This window comes from Rhipicephalus microplus, chromosome 10 (genome assembly GCF_043290135.1).
Source record: "Rhipicephalus microplus isolate Deutch F79 chromosome 10, USDA_Rmic, whole genome shotgun sequence".
Classification (NCBI taxonomy): Eukaryota; Metazoa; Arthropoda; class Arachnida; order Ixodida; family Ixodidae; genus Rhipicephalus; species Rhipicephalus microplus.
In genome coordinates, this window is record NC_134709.1 from 53071401 (window position 1) to 53084011 (window position 12611).

Genomic DNA, 12611 nt, shown 5'->3' on the forward strand with positions numbered 1-12611 from the left:
CAGTAACGCGCGCTGAAGAGGTTGCCATAGCTTTGGCCGCCTCTAACCCTGCCTCACGCACCATCCTGACAGACTCGCGCTCGGCCTGTTCTCAGTACCTTCAGGGTTTCATTGCTCCACTGGCGGCTAGCCTACTACAGGCAGCCTCTTGGCGCTTTAACCCTCATCCCATTCGTATAGTGTGGACCCCAGGCCACTCGGGCCTGCCCGGCAACGAGGCGGCAAATGCCGCTGCCCGCGCTTCTCATGTCCGGGCCGTTGCCCCTCCATGTCCCGAGACGGAATCTGGCAATACCAACCTGACGCGCTTTCGCGAAATTTTGGCTTATTACCGGGCTTCGCGCCGCCTCTACCCGGACCCCGCACGCGGTTTGGAGAAAGCGGACGAACGACTGCTACGCCGCCTGCAGACGAACACCTTTATAAGTCCGGCGGTCGCCAGGCACTTTTTGCCGGAAATCAATGGCACCTGCTCGACCTGTAATGTGCTCGCCGACACATATCACGTCGTAGCATCGTGCCCAGTTAATCCCTTCCCTTTCTCATCCCCTTTTCCTATCCCAACTAGAGAGGCTTGGGAGGAGCACCTGCTCGGCTGCTCTGCCTTGGCTGCACAACGCTCCTTGGTGGAGCGCGCACGGGCAGCTTCCAGCTCCACTGGCGTCCCGGAATAGGGTCTTGCCCCTCTAGCACGCCGATGGGCCACGTCGGCACTCTCTAGTAAACTTTTTCTGAAATAAATGTTTTTTACCACCACCACCTTTTCCCTGAAAGATTTCAAAATCTAGGACAAGGCCTTGCGGGCTTGCCAAGATAGTTTTTCAGGCCTGTCGGGTTGGGCTTCCCAGGAACGAACTGCTTCACTGGGCACTTACCGGTGAATGAAATAATTTGCTCATCAACACAGATGTTTGGTGAGCGCGGCAGTTTGAGGCAAGCGTTTCTGATGATGTTAAGGAGAGGACGGACTTTCCATAGCCGATCGGCTTCTTTCTCTCCATCAGAAACAGCGAGGTCGTCGACAACCTTCAGGTTCGATCGGATCAGAAAAAAAAAACGATCCCTCGTTATTTTGTCGGCTACGGCGGCGACCCGCGTTCCTTGGCCCCAATACATTCTCGCTCGAGGATAGCCTAAGCAGCTCATGAGCAATGTCGCTCCAAGGAATACCTTCATTTCTCCAGGACATGAGTTTAACGACCGTCCTGTGCGCTGGAGGTACGACACTTCTGTCATTTCGTGGAGACGTTCAAAAGCCTGGTCATTCATGTATCTTGCGTAGTACTGATTTGCGTACCAGCCATCTCTTTCGTCGGCCGTAGAGGACGGTACCTCGGTTAGGTAGGGAAGCATGGATGCGTAGACTTGCTTCCGAGGCCACCTTTCGCGAGAAGGCATGACTGAGTTGGAAACACCGTCATCGCCATCGGTGTCCGAATCGTAGTGGCAATCCTGCTCCTCTTCATCTGCAATAATTATAACAGTGTATCTAACGGGACAGAAGAGGGGTGCAGTAGAATTTTAAAGCACAAAGTCCACGAAATTTTACCTAGGATTTCGTCGCACTGCTCATTCGCTTCGGCACCATCCGGGGAATCTTCCGAGTCTGACAAGTCCAAGTCAGAATTGTCCCCATTTGCCCCAATCCTCTCAAGAATTTCGAGGGCAGAGGCATCGGCGGCATCTAAAGAGATGTTTTATCATTTATTTGCAGTGAATAGCCCCCTAATTTCAATAGAGAGAAAGACCAAATGAAGATAACGGGTTCTGCCAAATGTAGTCGCAAAGAGTCAACATTGTCCTGACGTGCAACCTGTTGCACATTGAAGTTACGAGTGAAATGAAGAAGAAAACAGAAGAGTGCAGGCAAAAATAACAATAGTGAATGAGACCCTCGTCTTTCATGAGCTCGTAAAGCGAAATTCAAGAGCATCAGAGCATTTTTAAATACATGAAAACGATTTACCTTGACGGCGTCGATAGAAAACCTCCGGACTGAAAGACGTCTTTTTTGTTTGTTAGCAGGAGCGCCATCCAGCGCCTACAGTTTCATGAAATACCAACAGATGGCACTACCAGTCTCTACTGTAGCTTGTAGACTCTGTTTTGGTTTCGCTTTTAGTTCATTTTGTTTACAGAGAGCTGAAATCTGAATGTGCAATACGTTGCACGCAGGGTCTATGGAGGATATAAAAATATGAAACAAAAATGCACAGAAAAGCGCCCCCCCCCCCCCCCATCTTTTTTTGTGGGTGAAGCCATGTCACAAATAATCTTCTACCTTAAGCATTTCGAAGAAAATATTACGGACGCAACCCACATAGATAAAAAAAGAAAGGGGACAGGATAGGGTGTCATATGCTGTTGTCGCCATATCGTGTCCCCTTTCTTTTTTTTTTTTAGTCACGCGGTTTGTGTTTTTAATATTTCTCCAGTATGAACCCACAACACTCTCCAAGCGATCTGTCGAGTGCTCTGTAAAGCGTGCTCTGTTGCATATGTACGCTGCTTGCAAAGAAGCACGCTTTACAAAAGAAACAAGCGAAATTGTGAAGGCTTTATCACTCGTCTTAGTTTAGACGACGAGTGATAAAACTCGTTGACCATTTACGACAGTGTGTTTTAATCCAGCCCCTGCTTTGCTTTTTTACTTCTGTGGAAGCGCATAAACAGAATAAGTAATCATTTATAAAACCTTAATTGACTGAGTTTTAGGTTTTTTTTCGCCTCTGGAATTTAGCTCTCGTCCTGAATGTGTTTCATTTTTACTTTCGCCATGAAAGTGAAGTGTGCATTCTGAGACGCTTGTAAAACTTTCAGCTTATGGATAATTGTATATAATAATAATAATAATAATAATAATAATAATAATAATAATAATAATAATAATAATAATAATAATAATAATAATAATAATAATAATAATAATAATATGACCTTCTTTCAGGGGGCTGCGATCCCGGTCGCACTTTAAGCGACGAGATGCTGGCCTCAGACTCGGTGTTCTGTTTCTGCACCCGCCAGAAGACCTGGACCGAAAAGACCAAGCTTCCAGAGTGTCGAGCTTTTCACGGTGCGACTGTGTTGGGCGATCAAGTCTACGTCGTCGGCGGCCGTGACCAAAACGGCAGGTGCGCAGCAGACGAAAGCTCATTATCTTCCGTGTTCTTTTTTTGTTTTTTTTTTCGTAGGAAATGCGAGAATTTCACGTCACCTTGCCTTCTTTCCCGGCTCCGTCTTACCGATATCGTGGTCTGTCGTGGTCCTGAATGCTTAAGATCCGCGAGCACTTTAATCGACGTCAAACTTGTCACTATTTGCGAGACGATTTCCTGACGCTTTCATCAACAAGGTGAACCCACCTTCGGAACATTTCAATTTTTTTGCCAGCATTGACTTGTTTAATTACAGCGTCTTCTCTTTTAACATCCATGCACTTGATTCCTTGCCCAGTTTTTTCTTCTCTGTACTTCGCACTCCATTCAAGTTGTGCATGTACCCTCTAATGAGGGTATACTCGCGTTTAACATTTGTACAAATTCCACTCTCTGACTATGCACCAAGGTAAAGCCGTAAAATAATAATAATAATAATAATAATAATAATAATAATAATAATAATAATAATAATAATAATAATAATAATAATAATAATAATAATAATAGTAATAATAATAATAATAATAATAATAATAATAATAATAATAATAATAATAATAATAATAATAATAATAATAATAATAATAATAATAATAATAATAATAATAATATAAGCGGGTTTTTCCGTCTCAGAACCACGATGTGGTTCTGAGGTCCACCGTAGTAGAGGGTTCCGAAAATTTCGACGATCTGGTGTTCTTGAACGCGCACTGACACTGCACAATACACAAGCTTCTAGCCCTTCGCCTCAATCGAAAGGCAGCAGTCGCGGCCGCGATGAAACCCGCGACCTTTGGTTCACTAGCAATGCACCGTAACCACTACAACACCACGGAGGACGGCAATGACGTGGCCTTGTTTTCTACTCACTAATTGATCTGTCGAGTGCCCTGTAAAGCGTGCTCTGTTGCATGTTTATGTGCTTGTAACGAAGCACGCTCTACAGATTAAACAGGCGAAAACGTGAGGGCGTGTTTTTAGTTTAGCCGACGCGTGATGATACTCGTAGATATATTTTTATCCCAGCCCTTGCTACTTCTTTTCCTAATGTGAATGGCAGGCCGTAGTGTAGTGGCTTATCATACCAACTCGCCATACTGTCAGCTGTTGTTAGCAGAGGCATATGATGGCTTGTCATGACTAAACTATGACTAACACTGACTAACTAAAGCTGATTGTTTGCTAATGCTGGCTTATTAAAATGAATAATTCGCAAGTCATGTTTAAGTACAATAAGCTCTAGCTAATACTTGGGCGAGTGTAAGTTGTCCGCTGTAACAAAAACATTTTAATTCAATCTATACTTAAATGGGCGCTGAAATACTTTTTCAGGTAAGCATAGAATGTATTCACTGAAAAAATTTATTGATTTACAATTTCAACACCGCAAAAATTTTAAGAATCCGTCCAATACAAGCCGAGTGAAAAATTTGTCGCATGCTGAAATTGCATGTATCTTCCCTCGTCACGGCGAAAGCGCTGGGAGCTAAGCAGGGGGGCAAAGAACATGGTCAAAAAATGTACGCCACAGACGCATCGTGACCTTCAACACTTGTCCTTTTTTTTTTCGAATAAGACTCATCTCTGACGAAGGCCAGACTCTGGCCGAAACCATTGAAATAAACGCTTAGCAGAGGGGATCTGGCTCGAGTGGGAATAAAGAAGAATCTTGCGCTCGAATAATAAAAAGGTATATATATACATCTATAAATTTCAGAAATGTGTGTACTGCGTAAATGCGTTTTAAGTAGATCAAGTTTTCTGGCCAGATCTAGAAGAGATCGTCTTATAGAGGAAGTCGTTGACAGGGCAACTAGACCAACTCGATGTTGATAGATGCACGGATTCGGTGGCGTGTTTAGAAGTGATCGTGACGCGATATATATATATATATATATATATATATATATATATATGTGTGTGTGTGTGTGTGTGTGTGTGTGTGTGTGTGTGTGTGTGTCTGTCTGTCTCTCTCTCTCTCTTCCGTAGATACATATGCGAGCACATACATACATAGACATACGCAAATGCCTGAATGATACGTGAGCGTAAAATGTAAGAAAAAAAAGTTCCACGTACACTTACGACATATTAAACTATATGTTTATCTAATTTATCTGCTGATGGGTCTATAAACATACATACTGTGTGTTTACAGACCCATCAGCAGTGTTTGCACGCCTCTACGACCAGCCGCTTTCCGAAAAATTAATTTTGGAATACCGGAAACATCGAGCTTCACGCCAAAAAGCGACGAAGGCCCTCCTGAAGTTTCTGCCATCGACCCGCCTCGTCGAATGCTTGTGACGTTTTAGTGTGTTTGTGCGCTTTCGTTTCCATCCCAGTCTTTTTCTCCCATTCCCTTTTCCTTACTTTTCTGTCTCCCACTTCCCCTTCCCCAGTGCAGGGTAGCAAACCAGATTCTTGCTTTCTGGTTAACCTTCCTGCCCTTTTTCACACCATATCTCTCCCTCTCTACAGACCCATACTAATCGCTTCAAAAAATGATCTTTCTTATCACCAATGCTATCTACGTGAGTCTTTTAATAATAATATTTCTGACTTTAACGTACCAGAACCACGATATGATTATGAGAGACTCTGTAATAGTAGCTTTAAAGGGACACTAAAGAGCAAAGCAATTTGTCACCAATTAGTGAAGTACAATGTAAAATCCCGAAAATACCGCTCTTGAAGCGACACCGCGTTTAGTATACAACAAAACGGGCAAAAAAAAATACGGGTGTAGAAGCCACCTTCAGATTTCCTCACCAAACACTGCGACGTCATCAATTTTTGAAGGCATCTATACTGGGTATTAAGTAGTTTCCAAGCAATAAAAATGAAACACATTGCCACCTGTGGCTGCCACAGACCTCACATACGAAGCTTTCGGAAAATATCATCAAGCCGGGAAAATACGAAAACTACATTTTGAAATATTTGAAATCACAGGAAGAATTCCGCGCCAAATTTTGAAAAATGAGACTTCTACCTCAATTGTCTCCGCTCATAATGAACCTATGGTAGTGAAACATACGGCATCCAAATTTTTGAGTACAGTTTGTCAATTTAAAGAAAATCATTGTGTCTTTTAAGAGCTCCATCCGACTTCCACTAACTGGGGCGCAGGATATGCATGCTATTTGTACATATAGGACTGGCTGTATTATGGCGTAAAAGCTTTGCACTAACCCCGTTAAAGAAATAAAGTGTGGAACGCTGAATACTGCCATAAAACTAAAGGTCTGTTCTTTCCTGTGTTCAATCGCAGTTACCTCGACACGGTAGCAGTGTACAGCCCGATCCTGGACGCCTGGTCCGTGGTGCTGAAGTTGCCCGTTGCGCTGATGGGAGCGGCGGTGGTGCAGCACCAGGGCCTAATCTGGGTGCTCGGAGGAGTCGCCTTCGAGAATGATACGGCGGCCGCAAACTGTGCCAAGGAGCGCTTGCTGGATGACGTGTTCATCGTTGACACGCGAATGCGCAGGTGGTCTTTTTAGCGCCACGTTTATAGGAGAAGTTGGTTCAACCTCTTCACCGCGATTACAAAGTGGGATTTTTGACCTAGCCTGGTTAACCCACAGTGGCAGCTCCTGTGGCGCATTTATTCTGATTACAAGGATCTTGCCTTTCATTTTCGGCGATGGAAGTCTGATTTCTACTCTGAAGTCTGACAACGGCTTGTAGTTTGGTTTATGCAAGTTAGGGATTTCCAGCTGAGCAAAACAATCCAGGTGCCTCGGTAGGGTGTGCCTGATATATTCTTCGCATTTTGGGCCCGTTTATCACCACAGTGTGCTTTCGTTTTAAAACTTGAACATTTGTTTTCCATGAGTGGGGACAAGTGCATCAACTTGGGACTACAATGTCTGCGCATATTTCTTTGAATCTGTATTTCCTTGTCTTACTTCAAGTTACTGATAATAGTGATTGCTGGGACTTAACATCCCCAAACCACCTTACGATTACGAGAGAAACCGCAGTGTGGAGGGCTGGGGAAATTTAGGTCACCCGGAATTTTTCTTTTCTTTTTATTTAACGTGAATCTAAATCTTGGTACACGGGCCTCAAACATTTTCGCCACCATAGAAAATGTGAACGCCGCGGCTGGGATTCGATCCCACGACCTGTGAGTCAACTCGACTACCATATTCACAAGCCCGCCACGGTGGATCAGTGGCTACGTTGCCCTGTAGCTGACTTGAAGGTCCGGCGTTCGATCCCGGTTACGGCGGTCGCATTTCGGTGGAAACAAAATTGTCGAGGCCCGTATCCCGATGTCAGCGCGCGTTAAAGAGCATCAGATGATTAAAATTTTCAAAGCCCTCCACTACGGCGTCTCTCATGATCACTTTGTGGTTTTGGTATGTAAAACCGCAGATATTATTATTGATTGATAAGATTGATATGTGAGGTTTAACGTCCCAAAACCACCATATGATTATGAGAGACGCCGTAGTGGAGGGCTCCGGAAATTTCGACCACCCGGGGTTCTTTAACGTGCACCCAAATCTGAGTACACGGGCCTACAACATTTCCGCCTCCATCGGAAATGCAGCCGGGATTCGATCCCACAGATATTATTATTGCCATAGCTACAAGATGACCACGGCGAGCGTTAATTTGAACAGTTACCTAATGTTACTTAATGACACATACTTGTGAAGGGCTACAATAAAAGATTCGGCTTAAGACACTGTTATGCATAAACTATCTTCACAAGGTGTGCTAATTAGGCTTGAACCATGTTTTCAGAAAGCTGTCACGCTCTGGCGCAGTCTTGACTATCGTGATTTTTTTCACTAAGTTTTCAATAAAGCCGATCAAGTGCAGAACGTTCAGTCACATCAATGTTTCGATTCTGCTAGCGCAATACTGAGTTAGTACGAGAAGGAAAACATTTATGACGCGTTTCTCGCGCGCTGCAAAGTCTCGTTCCACACGACATGGTCTTACTTTACACGTCCATAGTGACTAGCTGCAACTACAAGATCATTAAAAGAAGCTCTAAAGGAGGCGTTTGAGAAAATACAATCTTGAAATTTCAAGCACTACTTATTTTACCACGAAGGAAATTTCCGTCCTTGCCATATTGTCGCGATGCCTGTATATGCAGGTCACATGATGTCAGTTTTATTTTTTGTATAACGTATAGAAAATGCAGTACGATGATGCAAGCTGAAAAGCAGTGTTAAACCAGCAATTTATATTCTTCTTTTAACTTTTTTTTATTTTTTGCTTACCTGATTTTGTTTCTATGATACCTTTTCAATGTGCATGCTCCCCTCTATGTAATGGAATCGTTGAACCCTTAGGGTAAATAAATGAAGAAAAAAAAATGTGCCTTTCAGGTGCTCGAGTGGGCCCACTCTCCCTTTCCCGCGTGCCTTCGGAGCGGGTGCCATTTGTGCTGGCCAAATCTGGCTCTGCGGTGGCCTGACACACTCGTCCGAGAACGGCAAGCTCGTGAGCACGTCCAACATCCACGTGCTCGAGGACGATACATGGGTCTTCTACGACGTCCTCGCCCTCAACAGACACGCATTCGCGGCCGCCAGCTACGGTACTTCAGTAAATGAACGAACGAACGAATGAATGAATGAATGAATGAATGAATGAATGAATGAATGAATGCCTTTGTGTCAAACAAGAAAATGCACACAGAAAAAATGCATACGCATAGAATGGGACATCTCAGGTGGGCGTGAAAATTGAGCGATATACATTTTATGAATTGTGGGATGCAAAAAAGAAAACCTAGGACGTCCCGAGGGGATGGGCTTATGGTTCATTTTATGCAGGCGAAATCGCGCGAAACTTGACGCGGAAACCACAAAGACGACGGGGAAAAAATATCGCGGGAATGATGGGTATAGTACACAAATTCGCCTATGTAGTCTTCGTGCTTGCGGCTGCGGCTTCGAAAGAACTCGTGGTTTCGTTTTTTCTCGCGTTTGTTTTGGATAAAAGAGTTGATCATTCGGGACTTCACGAACCGATTTGAATTGGCGAGCCTGAAAGGCTAATGTGCTACTGAACATTTTTGCCGATTGTCGTTTCGTCAAAAAGCAGCTCCGAGCCACGCAAAGCCAAACAAAGCCGAAAGTATAAAAAGATTAGACAAATTTGTGTACGTTTCCATGCTCGCTGAAGCGCCGTGCGCGGCAGCTCCCGTAGACATTAGCGCCCGAGTTCTTACTAGTACTGTAGGAAAATCTATATAGCGCAGCGACCGGGCAAATAAGCAATTCCTTTTTTTTTTTTTTGACAGTCAGCTGGTGTTCGCGTGCCTGCTCGTTTGCGCAGCGGCTTGTCTGCAGCAGCAAAGAGGAATCTTCGTTTTTCAGGCGTACCAGCAAACTGTTTATTTGGAAGAAATGACATTATACGTACAATAAAGATAGTGCCAGAAAAGCGCAACAATCATGCATGCGATAAGACCAGAAGCGAAAGATGAAATATTACGAGTATCCAGCGACAAATATCGTGTTTAACGCCATAGGCATGCGCGGGCGGGGAGGGGGGGGGGGGGGAGAAGGTTCGTGGCAGCGCCTCCCTGCCTATATATCTATACATAGAGCTGACTTTGCACCCGTCCATTTTAGATGACAGCGGGGGGGGGGGGGGGGGGGTAAGAACGAGACCCGTCGTATCTAGAGTCCCTAGATTTTTCCCTCTTATTAAAGGTTACGTATGCGTTGCGTTTCTGCTATGCTTGATCTTGGGGGGTGAAATGGGGGGGGGGGAGAGAAGCAGGCCAAGGCTAAAATTTTGCAGAGGCTCCAGTCTCCCCCCCCCCCCGCCCTCTGTTGGCACCACCCTTGCTGATCTGATACTAGGTGCTAGTTAATGGTCGTGGGTTCGTTTCCCTGGTGTGGTGTTGATAGCGAGTCCAATCGTCAGACGGCGGCGCCTGCAGCTCGCGATTAGACTCGATATTGAATGCACCAGGTGAATGTAATACAAACTCTCGATAACGCAATTATAAGTTACTACTCCTACGCAATATTCATTACGAAACAAATTGCAAATCAACTTTGACTCGAGTTCATTCGTAGTAATTAACCGATGTTAAATTTGCAACTGATTTCTACTTAAAAATATGCGCCCGAGAAAATAGTTTGCTTCGTTATTTGAATTCAAATGTGCCGCGCGAGAGTAACGTACCGTTCTCCACCAGCCGACAGGTTTGTCATGCTGTTCGGGGGCGTCAGCACGACTTGCGAAGGGTCCGTCGACGAGTGCGAGGTCTTCTTCGCCGGTCCTGGACACGGCAGTCTACGACTCCGGCCGCCGCCGTTCCGTCTGGCGGGTCACGCGTGCGTCGTGCTGCCTCCGAGTGGTGGCGCCACCCCGAATGTTCGCGACGTCTGGCGTCGGATGTGCGAAGCTGCGCAGCGAAAGTGACCGTTCGCACTAGCCAAGTTTCGCAATTGTCAATACATTGCTTCACGCGACATTTCATATCACCTGCGACTTGTTTCCTTTTCGTGGATAGCTGGACTATCCGCGGATTCGCACTAGCCAATTTTCGCAATTGTCAATACATTGCTTCACGCGACATTTTATATCATTTGCAATTTTTTTCCTTCTCGTGGATAGCTGGACTAACGCAATCGCAATGATCGATTAGAAATGAGCGAATATCATATCTCTAACTATAGTAAGCTCAACCAACTTTCTTAAGCTGTCATCACTGCTTGTGAAAAGAGCTTCGTTTGTTCCTGCTCATGGTAATTGTGTGAATATTGAGGAATCTATATTATCACATCCGCTATGCCATTTGATGCTTTTAGGAAAACGAAGGAAATTCATAGTCAATAAAATGAAATACAAACTCCTATAAAGCAATTATATGTTATTATATTTGCGTAATATTTATTACTAGATAATATTTACGCATAGCATAATTGCAAGTCAACTTTGATTCCTTTAATTCGTAGTAGTTTGCCGATAATTTGCTAAGAATTTTCAAAATATGCGCTTAAAGACAGTTTGCTTTGGCATGTCTAAATTTAAATTGCTTCAATGAATTTAGCATTATCTTCACATGTATAGCATACTATTATAGCATTCGATATTGTTTTCTTTTATTTAAGCATTATGTATTCCTTTATGTTAAACCGCTTGTTCATATCTTTTTATTGTAGCCATGAAGAAATCACGAGCAATGACTATGACTTCTTGCTATATGCATTTTCAATGTATATTTTTTCGCCAATAAATTTACATAATTTGGTTTGTCTCGACATCTGCTCTTATTTATGACGTATGTCACATGAAAATTCACATTGAATTCACATGAAATTCTACAATTCGTAACTGGTAGCTATACGTCGCTTCCGTTCCCCCTTCATTATAACGGCTTTATGGTCGGTGAAGTGGTGGGTGGGTGATGGGGCATAGTGGGATGTTTGCAAGAACGAAGTAGTGGGCAGCTGACAAAGGTGGAGCTATATAGGTGGTCACGTGCATACGTACATACATGCATACATACACACGCATACATATGTACATACACGGGATGGACAGACCCACGGCTTTAGGAGCTTCGCTCTTTAAAATATTGTCCTGTGGCATATATAACTCAAAATTATCGTAGATCACATCTGCCTGTCTGGCTCCCACTTGAGATAATGAAAATGTACTCCCCCCCCCCTAAACAACAACAACAACAAAAAACGATTCTTCCTACCCCCCCTGATGTAACCTGGGCCATGGCCTCGCGAAAGACTTCTTTCGCAGGGACGTGTAGGGCGGGCACAACTCCGTGCTCGTAACAGAGACTTCGCAAGATATACTTCGGAAGCGCGATTGGACATCAGGCACATAGTTCCCATCACGATTCGCCGAAATGGATTACATTCAGTGTCCCTCCAATAACGTGCCATTGTAGGGCGTATTTGTGCTCGCTCTATGCCGTGACCACAACCATTTAGTCGGAGGTCTTCTTGGGCTAGTCCGTGTCCGCTGATCGTCATACTGAATCGCGAAAATAGAAAGAAGCAGAAACGTAAAGAATCACCGCCCAAGCACTCCGTACAAGTAGTAAACCAGCGAAAGCTGCACATGCGACCCCGGTGTTAAGCAGTACGTGGGTTCAACCCGACAAGACACTGAAGCCTTTCACAAATATTGCTTATATGTTCGTGCTCCCTAATGAGGTTCGACACACGTTTGGCTTGGGTTCAACCGAGTGTTTATTTCACATGCCGAACATTGTGCCTCACATGATCACGGTCATCGAGTAGTGTAATGAGCGGTTATATGCGTTTCACACAGTGCGTTAATCACAGTGGTTGTTCCCGAACCACAGGCGGTCACAGACGTCACAGCCGAAGCTAATGTGCCGCTGGAGAAACTATATACCGCCGAAAGCGGGCGTTCGCCAGGGCCACGGCGAACGTCAAGTGAACAGTAACGACAGCCCTCGAAGGGCCAAGAAAAAGT